Genomic DNA, 17,560 nt, shown 5'->3' on the forward strand with positions numbered 1-17,560 from the left:
TATGGCGCCTTTACCATGTAATGGACCCGGGGTGATAAGGTATCGAGTCTGGATTGCTTTGGGTCCTTACTAGCTATGGGGATGGGGGGTGTAGCGTCGCTCTTGGTAAAATGACCACCAACAAAACGTGCGATTCTTAATTCCTTACAACTAATGTATACAAATTCGATTCACGACACGGATACCATGACTAAAAAGACTTTTATGCGACTAAGAGGATCCTCTGGGAGCACTTAGGGGTCGGACCTCAGCGATCTAGATAACGCTCTTAAAACGCGGAGCCGACTGCCGAGACTCAAAGCTGAAGCCGACCGAACTTACGATTAGCCTCGGCTCTGAAAAGCCAGCCATGAGACATCACGACCGCGTAAACTTTTATCCGGAAAACCGCGTTGGCTGTCGTCTCTTGCTCTCGCAGACGCCCGCAAACGCAAACCAGCGCTTGGCACTAAAGACGCATACAGTTTTCCCGGAGATTCTGGTGTTCCATTGCCGCACAGTGGATCGAGTCGATAGGTGAGGTCGGACAAAATTTGGAAACTTTAAACGCTTGTAACTCCGTGTATACTAAGCTTTGAGGTTCCAAAAGTGATTCCATTGATTTCCTAGTGAAAATCTCTTACAGGAGAAGCACCCCAGAACGACAGAAACGACGTACAGAAATGTGACGAAGTGAACATCAAAATTCACAGTTTTTGTCAAAAATTTCATGTCGGACCTCTCTAATTGACTCTCTCCACCGTGTGCCGTTTCGCATTGTAGCCATTGATATGTCATAGACTAATTACAATCGTGGTTCACGTGTTTTTGCGAAAAATCGCAAAATTGCGCATCGGCATATTGAAAGTTTGATAAGTAGCGGCCTTTAAAGCATCATCTCGATTTGGAGCGCCTTCATTTTTGTGATACTCTATGCTTTGTCACGGAGTTATTTTAGTTGCCTGTTCCATCTAAACCCAACTGAGGTCACGAATTTCACCACACGCTCTCCTGAGTGTGACCGTCTCTATCATGTTTATTACGGAGGATGAAGTGTCTTTTCATACTAGCGGCAAAATAATCAGTACGCGAATATTGGTTCTTCATTTCTAAAAATTATTTTTTATTGATTCATTAGTGGATTGCAAATATCTGGCGATTGCTAATGGCTTGAGGCATATCTACGGTGGAGCTGCAAAAATGCGTATTTCGGTTGCAGTGGTTCAAAATCTCTGCGCATAATCTATTTTTTAAAAGGAGACCCAACGAAAACTATGGCTCGAAATTTTCACAAAATATTCATCTCACAGAGAAAAAACAAATCTCCAAAGTGTTTGCAATTTCACGATCGATATATGTGCGCATGCCGATGCGTGAGTTTTTCTGGCGAAGTTTTCTGGAACTGTTGATTTTACCCGAGAATTCCGAGGGAAAGTTCCCATTTCCCTATCCCGGGAAGCTTCAAGAGATGTTTCCCGCGACGCACAGTGGGTCTAGTCAACGAGGAAGGTCGGACATGAAATTTTTTACTAAAACTGCAAATTTTGATGTTAAAATCGTCACATTTTAAATTTCGAGGGGTGCTTTTAGAAGGAAATTTTAGGAGGAAACCAATGCAAACACTTTTAGAAACTCAAAATTTTGTTAAAATGGAGTCATAAGCTTTTAAAGTTTCTAAATTTTGTCCGACCTTTCCTATTGACTTAATCAACTGTGCGACGGGAGACGCCACGCATCTCCGTCCGCCCTTGGATACAAAACTCCGCCCATGCTTTCCCGAACTATTGGAACCAACATGAAAATTGTGAGTAGTAAGTTGACATGTCGTGAAAGCTTCGTGATACGTGGCGGGCAATTAAAAAACAATCGGAGGTTTTTTTGCGGGGAACATCCACGGCCGAGGACGCGTTGGGGGTATTCAGAACACGACCTTGAGAGCGCGTTCTTGAAAAGCGAATCGCAGCGTCATCCGCTAAAGACACGGTTCTGCACGAGCACGACACCGACCGGTGTTAATGACAGCTTTCCATTCATTTCTGCGCGATGTTTACGTTCTGTGGATGGGCCCACGACACGGTGCCCTCGTCGTCGGTGGACGTCGGGCCTGGGTGTGACGTCACAGGAACGGAGGGGACGTGGAAATTGGAAATATGCCTTCTCATCGCAACCCAGCTCTGCCGTACTAAGGAAAAACGCCGTATGAACCTTCAGGCGTTGCCAAATTTCCATTGATACACTGAAAAAAAACTTATTGGATCTAGAGTCCAGACTCTTGAAAAAATTGACAAGAAAAATTATCAATCAGATGATTGATCAGTATGATTCAATCAGATTTTTGCTTAAATCAAAAGGAAGTCCGCTCAAATTAAGAGGCTTGGTTCTTGATTTAAGCAAAAATCCGATTTAATCAAGAGTGTTTTTTCTTGTCGATGTTTTTAAGAGTCTGGACTCTAGATCCAGTGAGTGTTTTTTTTTTTTTCTTCCAGTGTACAACAAAAATGTCCTGGTAAACTTATGAATATTTTTCCTCCAATTTTTTAGATAATTTGTTTTTTTAATTCCACCTAAAGTTCCTGAAAATTTCGAGGAAAAACATTCATAACTTTTCTCAAAAATAAACATTTTATCGAAGGAAATTCGGCAATACTTGAATTTTCATACGGCGTTCTTCCTTAGCACGGCAGCGCTACGAATGTGTTGTTCGCGGGATCCAGTGGTAAACATGGTGTTTATAAAATGTGAAATGTATTTGAGCCAGCTCATCAAATAATTGATCGCTTGCTTTGGAGGAAGAAGAAAAAGAAGGAGAAGAAAAGAAAAATTAATAGGAAAGAAAAAGAAATAAGAAAAAAAAGAACCTAGGTAACAGAAAAAAAAACCTAGGTAACGAAAATCAATTGTTAGCCAAAGTATTCAAGTCTTATTTATTACTTCCCAAATCGTTATTTCCCGAAAGAAGGAGATTTAATCCATGCCCAGCTTGCAAAATTGACTTAAAAAACTAAATTTTTTACAACAATGTATACTTGTGCAATTATTGTCCATATTTTATCTGATTTGTACATGCGATCAGAAGAAAAATCAGCGAAAGTTTAAGTTAGAATTGTCCAAGATTCTCCCGGTAGAAATGCAAATTGCAAGGGGAAATTTGGTAACATAGAAATGCAGTTACGTTCTTTCGCGACGAAAAAAAAACGACGAAATGTTCAAACCGACACAGAAAAAGGAAGGGTTGTGATTGATGTGATACTATCATAATTTCTTCACGTTCAGCAACAGAAAACGCGAGGAAGCGGATTTATTTCCTTCAAAGTTCGTAAAGCACCTCCTTTATTTTTTGCCCGTCAGCTGAGAGACAACTTCATTAAAAGTGCACGCATGCTTGCGAAGTGACCGGCATTGCGGAAATTAAACCTTTCCTGTCTCGGATTCTAAAAACTTTGGCGGCCTTTCTTCAAGTGTCGGCTTACGTTAAAAGTTTCCCAATTTCCTGCAGCCGTATGCAGGAGTGTGGTTGGTTGAGCGTCGATGTGGTCTAATGCAATCGCACCTTATGCAACCCTTCTGGTGCATGTGACGGTTCGCCAATCATTTTGGCACCTCGAGTGCATTTTGGACATCGGACTTGCATCATTCCGATTATGCAGCTTGTCAGCTCTGAGTATCGCGCCTCGGTCGTTTCATGTAACCGTGCGCATGCGTTATGGACCGTACTTCATCGCCGATGGCTCAATCCGAAAATAAAAAAACTTTTATTGGTCACGATTTATCCTCGCAATTTGTTCGGAGAAATTGGCGAAATTTTTGCCAGCTTTCAGAAATCTTCGCATTAGTCCAGGAATTATACGACAAATTTGACCCGAGAAGGGAAAAAATTAATAACAACACTGGAAAAAAAAACACATTGGATCTAGAGTCCAGATTCTTGAAAACATTGACAAGAAAAAATACTCTTGATTCAATCAGATTTTTGCTTAAATCAAAAGGAAATCCGCTCAAATTAAGAGGCTTGGTTCTTGATTTAAGCAAAAATCCGATTGAAGCAAGAGAATGTTTTCTTGTCCATGTTTTTAAGAATCTGGACTCTAGATCCAATGTGTTTTTTTTTTTCCAGTGAAACTGATTTTTGGCATAAGGAGTCGTTATGACCCCCCTAAGTCCCGAAAAAAAAGTTCCCATTTATGTCACCAATTTTTCTACTGATTGTTCACAAAAATCAGCATCTCTTTGGACACTAATTGTAAAAGTAGCGACCTGCTGCCTGAAATTCGTGTCAGCACGACAAGATATCGATAATTGATGTATCATTTAGCACAGATATGGTCATGTCTTGTCTTATCTTGCCGATAAATCCAGAATAGTTTGAACAATCAGTCTGCTGATGCTTGCAACAAATTGAATTGTTCGTGCCAATTTTTCAACTTCGGACTAAAATTAGGTTCCTTCGTTTTGAAGACGACAATTCATTGTTTTCCCAACGAAAGAACGTAACTACTATTCAATGTTGCCGAATTTGAATTTCCCCTCGTAAATCGAAATTTTAACTGGAGAATCTTCGGCATCTCTGACTGAAAATTGCACAGATTTTTCTCCTCATCTCCTGCAAAAGTTCGACAAATTTCGGAAAAAAGTTGCACGGATAAATTTTTGTTAACAATTTAATTGTGCGAGTGAATTTTGCAACCTTAGAGTGGAGTTACGTCCCATCGTCCGCAGGGTGTCCAGCATCGGGATTTTTCCAGACTCTATCAGGATTTGAGGTCAACAAGGATTTACTCCTGATTTCATCAGGATTCGAGGAAAAATCGGTTGTATAATCAGAATTTGAGAGAAGTCGGCCGTCCGATCGGACTGCTTTCGCATTCGCTTATGCTGAAATTTTAATTTTTCCCCGCAAAAAGTCAGGATTTGATCATGCAGGATTTGGAAAAATCATGAAGCTGTATTTAGCAGTCAAAAATCAGGAAAAATCAGAATTTCATCAAGATTTCCCAAAATGAAAAAAAAACTAGGACCGTACGGACTGCTTTCGCATACGCTTGTGCTGAATTTCTAATTTTTCTCCGCAAAAAATCAGGAAGCGATCATGCAGGATTCGAAAAAATTATGAAATCTGGATTTAGCAGTCAAAAATCAGGAAAAATCAGGATTTTCCAATATGAAAAAAAAACTAGACACCCTAGTCCGGGAAACGACGCGTTTTCCCATATCGATTGGTGAAAAGAAAAATAAAACCATCTCCTCGATGCGGAGATGCGTGAGCGTATCCTACCTGTGAGGTCAGGTAATCCAATAGAAAACACTATGTTTATAAACACTGGTGGCGGGGCACATTTAAACCACTTATCCCCTCGTGTCACTGGTGGGTTTGATTCTATATCACCGGGGTGTTTGGGAGCGTGTCACTGGGGCGGGACTCGGAGCGGCGCGAAGCACATGGCGATCACGCGGGGTCGCGTGGGGGTTCCGCGGGAAACGGGGTTCGGCGTCGCGGCGCTGCTGGCGGTTCGGGGCCGACTGAGCTGGCTCGGCGCGGCGTCCCGCGAGGTCGGGCCGCGGCTCCTCTTATGAAATCGGCCACCCGCCGGCCCCTCCGTTACGTCACGCCGAGGCCGCCCCGGGATTCCCTCCCGCCCGCAATCCGGACGGGATCCTCCCCGTTTTTGGGCCGGATTTCGGACCGGGCCGGGGGTTTTAGGATCCGTGAATAATCAACAATAGGTAAAGGATATTTCATTTTTATTTTTTTCTCTTCTTTCCTTTTTAATTTTTTTATTTTTTTCTTATTTTTAGGTTTATTATTTTTATTTTTAATTTTTCTCAATTTTTTTTATTCATAATTGGTTTTTATTTTTAGTTTTTTTTTTGTTTTTATTTTTGGTATTTTTTTTTTAATTTTTTTTCATTTGTTTTTATTTTATTTTAAATTTCATAGATATTTTTATTTGGTATCTGAAAATAATAGACATTTTTGTAATTTTATTGATAATTTTACGTTTTTAACCTTGATGATATGCTTGAAAATTTATCTTAACTTTTTAAAAAAATTAATAATTGTTTTAATTTAAAAAACTCAAACTTTGCCCCCCTTTCTAAGCTTTCTGTTCTCCTCTAATATAAAAAAACCTGGGTCCTTTTTTCAAATTCTGATCACAGCGGGCTCATTTAGGGACTATCGCCTGTCGAAAACCGCAAGAATCATGAAAATCGGTCCAGTAGAACGCTCAAACGAACTATGACAAAAAATAAAAAATTACATTGTTAAATGGGAGAATTCGCAACTTTACCACGTGATATAAAAAAAACCTGGGTCATATTTTCAAAATCTGAGTAAAGCTGGTTCATCTAGAGATCTTGCCTGTTAATAGCCACAAAAATCATGAAAATCGGCCAGGTAGAACGCTGGAACCAAGCGTTACCGAATACGCAAAATTTAGGAGATCTTGGAGCTTATACTATAGATAGTCTTTGTAGATCCTCTGTCGAAATAGGGCACGTATAAATTTGGTACTTTTCTATTTTCTAGGCGTCCTTTTGGCGTGGACGTCGATTAAGTAGTTGAACCCGGGGCTTTCTCGGGCGGCCGACGGAGCCGAAAGGGAACCCGTGCGGGACTTAGGGCGTCACCGCCTTGGGCGCGGGATCGGCCCGGGAGTTGGGAGTGGGTTCCGTTCCGGCCGAAGTCGGGCCGGGGCATGGCTGCATGGTCGATGCAGATGTCTCGATGGCTTCACTTCCGAGCGGGGCAAACACTTTTGATTCTCGGTCCAAGTCTAAGTTCACCCGCGGCTGCGTGCCATCCCATAACGCTTATGCATACAATAACCCCGTCTTGGCGGCTCATCGAGAGGCGTTCTCGTCGCGCGGCCCGGTTCCTCTTCTGGTCTCCGAGTCCCACAAGGTGCTCAAAAATCATCCTGTATAGCCAGGGGTCCGGAAACTTTCCGACGATGCGACCGGGAACTACGGGCTGATTGTTCACGGAGAAAAAAACTTTGTGCATGGGACCCGAAGTTGAGGTCATATGGATCTCTGAAGTTTTCGGATCTCGCATCCGAAAACCCGAGGCCCAGCTGCCGAAGTTAGGGTCAGACATCTGAAATACTTAGGTATGTACCGGATACTTCAGATGTGTGACCCGAGCCCTTCGGTATGTATTGAAGTACTTAAGATGTCAGACCCGAACTTCGGCAGGTGGAACTCAACTTCGGGTCCCATGCACGAAGTTTTTTTCTCCGTGTTGAAATTGAACTATTTATGAGATAAGGAACTATGTGCAAGTGGAAAGGTGAGGTGTGCTCGTGGTGAGGTGGATGAGAAACAATGTAAATTGAACATAGTTCCTTTTGAGAAAATGGGAAAGCGGCATTTGACATTGCGCTCACTCGCGAGCCGTGGGCATGTGACAAGAGCGTTGTGGACAGGGCTCATGGGTTCAACACTGACGACCGAGTCGTCGTCGCTCCCGTCGAGCGCGGTCGTCACTGCTGACGTCACCGGCGCTTTTAAATTCCCATTCATTTTTATGGCCCGAGCACCAACGAGCACACCCCATCTTTCCACTTGCACATAGACTATGTGACGTAGTTCCATTAAGTACGTCCAATTGTCAGGAATGGACCAGGGAATAGGGGGTACGGCAAGAACTGTAGGGTTAGAAGGCACGGCAATGGAATGAGAGAACGAAAAGAGGAATTCGGGAATGGGTTGATCAAAGATTCCAAAAAACGTCCGATTTGCTCACTTTTTATTCCTGTTTATGACATCCGTAAGCCGCGTTATCTCACCTCTCTCTATAAAGGGACTCTGCAACGATGAATGCGTGGTTCTTACGGGATTAGTTCCTGTTTCTGGGCCACCGAGTGGTCTGTTAAAGCACGCACCCGTGGCGTATTGTTCCCCAGGGGGCATGGGGGGGGGGGAGGGGATCCCCGATGCCACGACCCAGCCTCCAGATCTCGGGTCGATCCGTCTACGTCCCTGTCGTGGGTCGCCTCGCCGCGCCAATCGGTGACAAGTTCCTGACTTCGAAAAATGTCTTCATTGTGCGCTCGAAGAAGACCAACGCACGAGACGGTTGCATCCCAAGAAAAGTTTCCAGTCTTGAAAGATGCCTCGGAGGTCGGAGTTCTCGGAGACTAATGCAGTGGCGAGGCGTGAATGATCGATTATCGATATTTTCCCATTTGTAGCTACGGTTAAAGATCGATTTTCAAGGTGTCCGTTGCGAACACCCTGTTTATCGACCCTTTTCTATAAGTTTAAATGACTGATTAATCGATGTATCGCATAGCACGCCACGCCACTGAACTATTGGGATGCATCAAATCGAATGTATCATTAGGTGATCACGTCGGAATGAAAGTGTATTTGAATTTTTCATATCTGTTTTGCGTTTCTAAATAGCTTAATTCTGAGTAATCGATTATCTCAATTGACCCCAAGAACTTGTTTTGGGGCCGCCACAGCCAGGGAAACCGGGCAATGTCAGGGGATGTTAAAAAGTCAGGGAAAACCTGGAAATATCAGGAAAAATGACAGAAATATCAGGGAAAAGTTGTCAAATCACCTTTATCTCTTCTCTTGAATGCGTTAGTCGTTTCGGACAATCAAAGTTTACCTGAAAACTATTTCAAATCATACCTTTTTAAGCATCTGACATCCTCCATTGTCAGGGAATTTTACCAAATTATGACAAAATATGAAATTAGGGAAATGTCAGGGAATTTTATTTTCTAATTTCAGCGGTATCCCTGACGTTTCTGTGTTTCCGATCGCAAAAACTCGCCTGTGGACACGCGTGACTAACCCTTCAGGGTTGAAACACCCACGACCCAGGGCCGGATTTATCTACTTGCCGCCCATGGGCCGCCTGTATTTTGCCGCCCCCATCTCTTTCGTTTTGAAACATCAATAAAAACCGTCAAGTGAACGTGCCGGAGGGAGAGGGATGCATAAGACGCGTTTACTCGTGTTGGATACATTTTTTGCGGAAGCCCCGTCAACACTACTAGCAAAAATTCACGGAACTTGGCGCGAAAGATAAGTTCCGTAAACCTGTCTCTGTGTGGACAATGCCTTCCATTAATAAGAAATGAGCGAAAAAATTATGAAAGAACAATCATAAATGTGGTTCAATAATTTTAACTTCCACCGCCGCGCCGTGCTGATCGCACTTTGATTGGCGCAACGCGTGAAGTATTCCTACACTCTCGTAGGCGCTATGCCTTTCACGCCGCGCCGACCGCTGCTGAACGCACTGTGTTTGACGCAATGCGTGAAGTATTCCTACACTCTTGTAGGCGCTATGCCTTTCACGCCGCGCCGACCGCTGCTGAACGCACTGTGTTTGACGCAATGCGTGAAGTATTCATGCAGTCTTGTAGGCGCTATGCGTTACACGGCGACCGCTGCTGACCGCACTGTTTTTGACGCTATGCATGAAGTATTCATGCAGTCTTGTAGGCGCTAATATGTGTTATATGCCAACCGCCGCGCCGAGGGCCTCTCCTTTCCACCTCAAGTCCTCGTCATCATCGCTCTCTGCGCCGCGCCGCTCTAGGCCAAATTGCGTGTTTGGTTTCTCTCTCAACTAGACTAATGAAAGGGTAGCCAACCTTCTAACTCAAAAATGTCACTGACAAAATTCGGATTCCAATGTCAGACCAAAACGGCCAAGAATGTTCATAAATGAGCGTTCTGGCCAAATTGCGTGTTTGGTTTCTCTCATAACTCGACTAATTGGATAGCATTTTGCAATTCGGAACTATAGGCAGAACGGTAGGTTTTCAGGAGAGCAACTTTTGCAAAAACCATTGGCGTTTTTCATCAAAACGATCAATGTTGCGGTTTGATGGTTCATTTTATAGCTATGGAGTTCCTTTAACACCCTGTGTTGATAGATTCGTCAAAAACATCACACTGTTGCCAATAATTACAAAAAAAGGCTATAGTTCCTTATTGCAAAATGAAGAATCCGGGAAAGCTCATTTTGCAATTAGGAACTATAGATTGTTTTAGCACTGACTGCATAGGGGAGACGACCCTGGTGTCACTATTACAAACTGGAGGGTTAACCCCAACAGAGAAAACACCCCTTCCTTCCATCATACGAGGAAGGGGGAGGTGCATTGTCCCTGCGGAAAGATATACTACAAAAAACAGGGTGTGCCAAAAATATGGATACCTACCGACTTGCTAATATTTCGAGAATGGTAGCAAATATTAACATGCAATTTGGACGGGAGGGTTTATAGATTTGATTGACATAAATCGATCAAAAAATGAAAGCATGAATCGATTAACACCGACTCGATCGACAAATTATTGAAAAACCGGTGTCATGATTCCGACATGACCGACATGAATCGATCGAAAAGTTAGAACATGAACCGATTGACGTGATTTGATCGGCACTGATTCGATTGACGACCGTGAATCGATCAAAAACCAGCGAATCGATCCGCAAATCCGTGAATCGATTGACAACCCCGTGATTCGTTCGAAAAAATCCGTGAATTGATCGATAAACCCTTGAATAGGTCAACAAACCCGTGAATCGTGAAATTTTGAAAATTCGAAAATCCAAGATTAAGGATGTGGCCTATAATGCTATCTCGGCTCCTGTTCGATGGATCTTGCTGATTTTTGGTAACCGGGGGTATTTTTCGACAGGAAACTCGAATTTCTGGTCAAATTTTAAAAATTCAAAAATCCAAGATGGCGGATGTGGCCTAAAATGCTATCTCGGCTCCTGTTCGATCTTGCTTTGTTGTTCCTGATCTTGCTGATTTTTGGTACCCGGGGGTATTTTTCGACGGGAAACTCGAATTTCTGGTCAAATTTTGAAAATTCAAAAATCCAAGATGGCGGATGTGGCCTAAAATGCTATCTCGGCTCGTGCTCCATCTATCGCGGTGAATCTTGGTACCAGGTAGTATTTTTGGATGGGAAACTCGAATTTCTGATCGAATTTTGAAAATTCAAAAATCCAAGATGGTGGATGTGGCCAAAAATGACCTTACTTGAGGAAGTATCCCCTGGGGGATCTTTCATTCCTCGGACACACGTTTAAAGGGGAGCTCAGAAGACGCAACATCAAACTTGTTTTTCGTGGATTGAAATGCGAAAAATATCGGAGAAATTATTTGTGGCTTATGCGTAGTAAATACTTCAAAAAACGCAAAAATCAAAAATCACTGAACAAGCTCAATGTCAAAATTTGAAAAATTTCAATTTTTCGAAACTCGGCTAGGAATTTGAGATTCCCGGCCAAAAATACCCCCTATACAACCAAGATTCACCACGATAGGTCGAGCAGCCCGAGATAGCATTTTAGGCCACATCCGCCATCTCGGATTTTCAAATTTTCAAAATTTGACCAGAAATTCAAGTTTCCCGTTCAAAATCCCTAATAGCACAGTTACACAATGGAATGTTTTTAAAATGTTTCAAATTATGTCAATCTCGGATCAGTCATTGACATATGTTTCCAACAAATTTTCAAAACGAATACATGAAATGGGCAAGTTGGCCGTGTCTTTGAAACGTATTGAAAACAAATCGAAAATGTTTCTAATTGCGGTCATTCAAACTTTTTTAAAAATAAGTTGGAAACGTTTCAAACTTATTTCAAAAAGGCATAAATAACCCACCCAAAAAATGTGTAAGAATTGTGTCAGCTATGTGTTGTCAATATATTGCAGTCCGTTCAATAAACTATATCAGAAAGGTTTCAAAAACATTTCAAAACCATTGCCATAGCTAAGCTTATGATTGAAACATATTTACGGAACATTTCTGCCACAATTTATATGAAAATCAATGAACCTTTATTGACATCTATCGGAAAAAATTTGTAATGGTGTCAATTTTTTTTTAACGACCCAGGCACAGATTCATATTAGATTTGTGTACGATATGTTGGGAAAGGAGATCAACTAAATATTTTGGAAACATTTCTAAAACATATTTAAAACGTTGCTGCAGAAATTATTGGAAGTTCGAAGTTTCTGAGAAATAAGCCTGACATATTTCTGACACAATTTAGCAACGTTTCCAAGATCCTTCAAAAACATGTTTCAGAAACAACTGGCAGATATTTCGTATTTTTAATCTGATAAGGTACAGCTATATGTTGAATTTATGTATGAAATGTGACGGAATGGTATTTGAAACGCCTTCAGATTTTCGTGTACGAATTTCCCTCATGGCTCTCCAGTTGAAATACTCGTATCACTCTCATTTAATTGATCCGCGGCGATCGCACGTCATAACCATTTATAAAATTAATTTAAACGCATAAGGGTAAGGAAATTTATTTCAGAAATGTGTCAGGAATATATCAGTTAAACAAAACAGTGCCTTGATTGTCATTAAAACCTGGTGAACACAAGTTGAAAACATTTCTCAGACCTTTCTAAAAATTTTCCTAGATCAAACTGAACCCACCAGAGAGCGTTGACGTTTCATTTTCCAATTTTACCAAATTTTGGTTTATTTTTTTGTCTCAAGGTTTACTTTTTGGCTATTTAATTATGCAGAGTTAAAAATAGTTTTAAATTCTTGGTATGCATCGCATTTATCTCCATAAGAGCTTATAAGTTATGGATTATCTAAAATATTGAAACCGTACATCATGCTTTGCGTATACCTACTTTTCTAAAGTGAGGACGTCCTAATCCCTCTGATAGTTTAATACTGATGGAGTGAACCCATAGTTCCATACTCTCCTTAGGCATAGTCTGTAATCAGGCCGCCCAGGCACTTGATTTGATAGCTATAATGCCTCCACGACATTTGTTAGAACAGATGTCAGAAAATTTTTTTACGGTTAAGAAGTAGTGACATGCGGATGTATTCAACACAGAGTGGGCTCGTGTTTAACACTACATGGACTGTAGTGCTTATACCGAAAATGTGTCATAAACATTTAGAAAATCAGAGGAAAATCTGAGTTAAAGGCTCATTGTTTTACAAATGTGTCAGAAATGTGTCAAAAATGCACTGCCAACGGAGACCTTTGCCCATTGTGTCATTGAAATATGTTAAAAATGAATTCGAAACATTTCGGTGACACAATCTGCAAATGTTTCACAGACACATAAAATGTGGTGACATGGGAATGTGTTGAACACAGAGTGGCTTCGTGTTTGACACTTCATTCGGGTTTTTAAAGTATCACGTGAAACATTTCAGAAATGAGGCTTGGTGTCATTGACACGTTTTAAAAACATCTCTAAGACTAGGTGTGCTATTACGGTACCTCCTGGTATTGAGCATTAATGAGCATTGAACATATAAATGAGCATTTTAGGCCACATCCGCCATCTTGGATTTTTGAATTTTCAAAATTTGACCAGAAATTCGAGTTTCCCGTCGAAAAATACCCCCGGATACCAAAAATCAGCAAGATCGATCGAACAAGAGTCGAGATAGCATTTTAGGGCACATCCGCCATCTTGGATTTTTGAATTTTCAAAATTTGACCAGAAATTCGAGTTCCCCGTCGAAAAATACCCCGGATACCGAAAATCAGCAAGATCCATCGAACAGGAGCCGAGATAGCATTTTAGGCCACATCCGCCATCTTGGATTTTTGAATTTTCAAAATTTGACCAGAAATTCGAGTTTCCCGTCGAAAAATACCCCGGACACTAAAAATCAGCAAGATCGGTCAAACAGGAGCCGAGAATGCCGAGAAAGCATTATGCCGTCCTGTCTATAGTTCCGAATTGCAAAATGGAAAATCCGAGTTTCGCATTACGCAATAGGGAACCATAGTATAGGTCCCAATTGCAAAATGAACTTCGCGTGATCCTGCGACGGCAAATTTTTGCGGGGTCGCTGAAGCGGGATAAAAATTGTTTTTGAGGATTTTCTTTTTCTCAATAGTAAGTAAATACCCTCCTGGTACGGAATTCATCATAAAAAAAAATTCGAAAATTTGACCCTAGTTCCTTATTGCATAAAGCTGTCCAATTAAAGGTGCTGTCTTTTGTATCACCGCAAAATGACAAAATTAGAAATTACGATACTCACAGGTAATGCAAGATTTTGTCGCCTTTTCCCGTTTACAATGTTATTTTTATACTTACATTTAAAAGAAATTGCAAAATGTGCCACCTCCTTTTGCCGCCATGGGCCGCAGCCCATGTGGCTACCCCCTTAATCCGGCCCTGCCACGACCAGGAGTTTTTCTATCGAGTATATCGGGATTATATCACCGGTATCCTGAGAAGTGCACGGTTGTTAATTGTTTCCAGCAGCCGTGGTCCAGTCGTCCGCCCGGATTTCGACATCGACGCGACGTCCCCGTCCACTTGACGTTCGGTCCGGATCGAGATCGTTGTCGATCCACGATTTTAATCACTCGCTGCCGTCTTTAGTAGGGCGCGTTGCACAACGAGTTTTCCAATCGGATATTCAAAGCGAGAATGAAGACAACGACCACCGTACGGCCCTCGAGTGGACCACAAGACCAGAGGCGGATCCAGCAATTTGCAGGGTGTCCGGTCCCCGAAAGTCCCCAATGTCCCCGATTATCCGCGATAATGGAAGGGGGGGTCATGGAAAATTCTATTGACACGATTAGTATTCGATTTAAGACAACCGAAATTGAGTAGGTGCCAATTTCGGTTATTCATAGGAGAACGCAAGTCTTTTCTCTCCACCGGGGTGTCTACCGGTTCCCTACAGTCCCCTATGTTCCCGATTATCCCCGATTATGGAAGAGTGTCCCTGATATCCCCAAAAGTCCCGAATTATCTTCCTCATTGCTAATTATGTAGTCCAGTTGTTCAAATGTTTGTGACTTTAATTCCAAACCGTTTTGCAATAAAAAAGGTTTAAAAATAAATGGACGAATCGCCACAAATAGTTATGTCTGTTGCATCCTTATTCCGATGAGATCCAACGCTCTCTCGGATTAACCGAAGATCTGAAATTCTGTATGAACAATTCATTCGCACCGAAAATTTTTGCCTCTTGTGAGGATCGAACTCACGACCCCTGGTTTACAAGACCAGTGCTCTGCCACTGAGCTAAAGAGGCTCCTTAATGAAGCAGTGCCCGTTGATTCTTACTATTTTGCTCTATTTACACGCGAGCTTATTTTGAGTGTGGAAAATCGGTCTCTAGTACACATCATGAATAATTCATTTACCTACTGGTGTTATCGTGTGATGCTTTAGATTTTCGACATTTTTGTGGCTATTATCTGACAGCTTCGTGAAAAGAATCTATAGTCTCTGTACTATTGACAGTTGCTCGGTTCAAAATCATATGCGTTCATCTAGCTATTTACTTTTTCGGCCTTTGCCGTATGAGCCTCAGTTTAAGGTTCCAGATGTATGTTAAACGCACCTTGTAAGTTGTAATTGATAATCATAAATGTATGTCTTGTGCAGGCTTTTTGCAAATAAATATCTATTCGTATTGACCTCTTCCAAAGTCATCTTTAGATATATTTGATTGGATTGAATGCATTCCATTAGTCTGTGAGAACTTTAGTTCGGAACATAACTGATAGTTTGAGCCGGGAATCCAATACTTGAGGCTTCAGGTATACCGGTTATACTAATTGGCTTGTAACAAGCTTCAGCTAAAGGTAAAAGAAGAGTTGTTACTTTTAGAAAATCGATCAAAAATTACGATGAGTGCCTCGGGAAAATCTTAAATACACTCCTAACCACACAATATGCATGAGAAAGATGGGTTTTTTTAAAGCCTCTCGCTTTAAAAACGATACTGCGGCACAGGTGAACATTTTGTAAGAAGAGTCGTCCTATCCAACCCTTGCGCACCAATGCTACACAATATTCAACATATCTGTCGCTTCTGCGTGTAAATCATGAGGAAGCACCATGGTTTGTATCAACGCACAGGAAATGTAAATAAAAACACGCCGATTGATTAAACCTGTCGCGTCCCGTGTGTTTTGACGGGTTGGCGTCGGCCATGTTGAATGTTGCGTAGCATCCTTGTGCGCCAGGGTTGGATGGAACGACTCCCCCTAAGAAATGTTCACCTGTTTCGTCAAATCGTTTTTGAAGCGGGAATTTTCAAAAAACTCATATTTCTTAAGCAGATTGTGAAGTTAGGAGTGTATACTTCTCCGATATGCTCACCGTGATTTTTTAGCCATCTGCTATACTGCCGCAGGCTAAGGAAAAACGTCCTATGAACCTTCAGGTGTTGCCAAATTTCCTTTCATGAAACGCAAATTTCCTGGTAAATTTAAGAATATTTTCCTCCCAATTTTTCAGATAATTTAGTTCACAATTTTACCTAAAAATTCTGAAGATTTCAAGGAAAAATGTTCTTAACTTTCCTCAAAAATGCACATTTTATCGAAGGAAATTTTGCAACTCTCGAATGTTTATTCGGCGTTCTTCCTTAGCACGGTGGCAGTATAGGTGACAACTCTTTTTTTGCTCTAACTGAAGTTTGCACCAGGCCCATTGCTGTTGGAAATGACACAGCGATTCACCTCTAAGTTGCAAATCTTCTATCCAAACTCCTACGAGCTTCCCTCCCAAGACAAACGCATCCGGATGACGAAACTAGACTCTGTATTTTCTTTAGAATGGTGTGGATATCGTCCTCGCGAACTGGAGGGGGCCGTGAGAACTGGACCAAACCCCAACGGAAGCTCGATGTTATGGAAGACGCTGGAGGCGCCGCGCAGGCACTGCGGTTGTCTTATTCTTCAAGCTACGCCGAGTGACATGAAATGTGGTTCCAACTTCCAAGGCCACGATAGTGTTGTCTCGTTGCACTCCTCAATACGTTAAATGTAGGCGTTAAAATTAGCAGGGGCAGTATATCTAGCGACCCTATGCACTCTCACTTAAAGCAATTCGGCTATTTTTGAGTATTTTTGTCTTTTTGCGTAATTGTCAAAAATTTTAATAAATCACCCTTTCCGCACGAATTTTGAGTCATAGAGGTTTAGACCTCTGGATCTTCTACAGCTCCGACCCTAGAACTACAATTTTTGTTTTTTTCCTAGAAGAATGAGCCAGAATTTTTGTCTGCAGGCTGATTATTAAAATTGATAGACAAAAAGAAAATTGAGGAATCCTATTGGTGGAAGCTGGTGGTTGAAATGGACGTTGGAGGTGAGTAGTAGACTAACTAACGGCAACCCACGAGAGGCTCCATAGTACTCCATCATTTTCCCCCTTAGTCTATAACAACCACTTGTTTCAGCCAAAATTATACCTCCATCGTCCCTTTGTTTTCTTTGTCTATAGCTTTGTCTATCAATTTCAAGAATCATCCCGCTGAAGCAGCATCCGAAGTCCATCCCTGCGGGTTGATTGTTGAAATTGATAGACAAAACGATAGATAAAGAAGACATAGGGAGTATGGAGTGGTCCTATTGGTTGAAATCGGTGGCTCATATAGACCAAGCGAGAAAATAATGGAGAAGAAGATGATTAGGGCCTCTGGTGGGTTGCCGTTAGTTTGCTTATTACTTACGTCCTTTGTCCATTGCATCTATCAATAGGATCCCTCTATATCTCCTTTGTCCTCTTTGTCTATCGCCATGTCTATCAATTTCAATAAGCAGCCCGCT

The 17,560-nt window shown here is 41.7% G+C and overlaps 2 protein-coding genes and 1 non-coding gene across 7 annotated transcripts in view; 1 reads left to right on the forward strand and 2 right to left on the reverse strand.

The window, feature by feature from the left end:
- Positions 1-5,522, reverse strand: part of LOC109031422 (uncharacterized) — a 43,707-nt gene extending 38,185 nt beyond the window's left edge. Inside the window, exon 1 of the mRNA XM_019042924.2 lies at positions 5,252-5,522. The gene's annotated coding sequence lies outside the window, so the exon portion shown is untranslated. The remainder of the gene's footprint in view (positions 1-5,251) is intronic.
- LOC109031421 (uncharacterized) overlaps positions 1-17,560 on the forward strand; it is a 127,872-nt gene that overhangs the window by 75,210 nt on the left and 35,102 nt on the right. The window lies entirely within an intron of this gene.
- On the reverse strand, positions 14,959-15,030 carry TRNAT-UGU (transfer RNA threonine (anticodon UGU)). Its single transcript has one exon. It is a non-coding gene; the product is annotated as a tRNA-Thr (tRNA).

Source organism: Bemisia tabaci, chromosome 7 (genome assembly GCF_918797505.1).
Source record: "Bemisia tabaci chromosome 7, PGI_BMITA_v3".
NCBI classification, from domain to species: Eukaryota; Metazoa; Arthropoda; class Insecta; order Hemiptera; family Aleyrodidae; genus Bemisia; species Bemisia tabaci.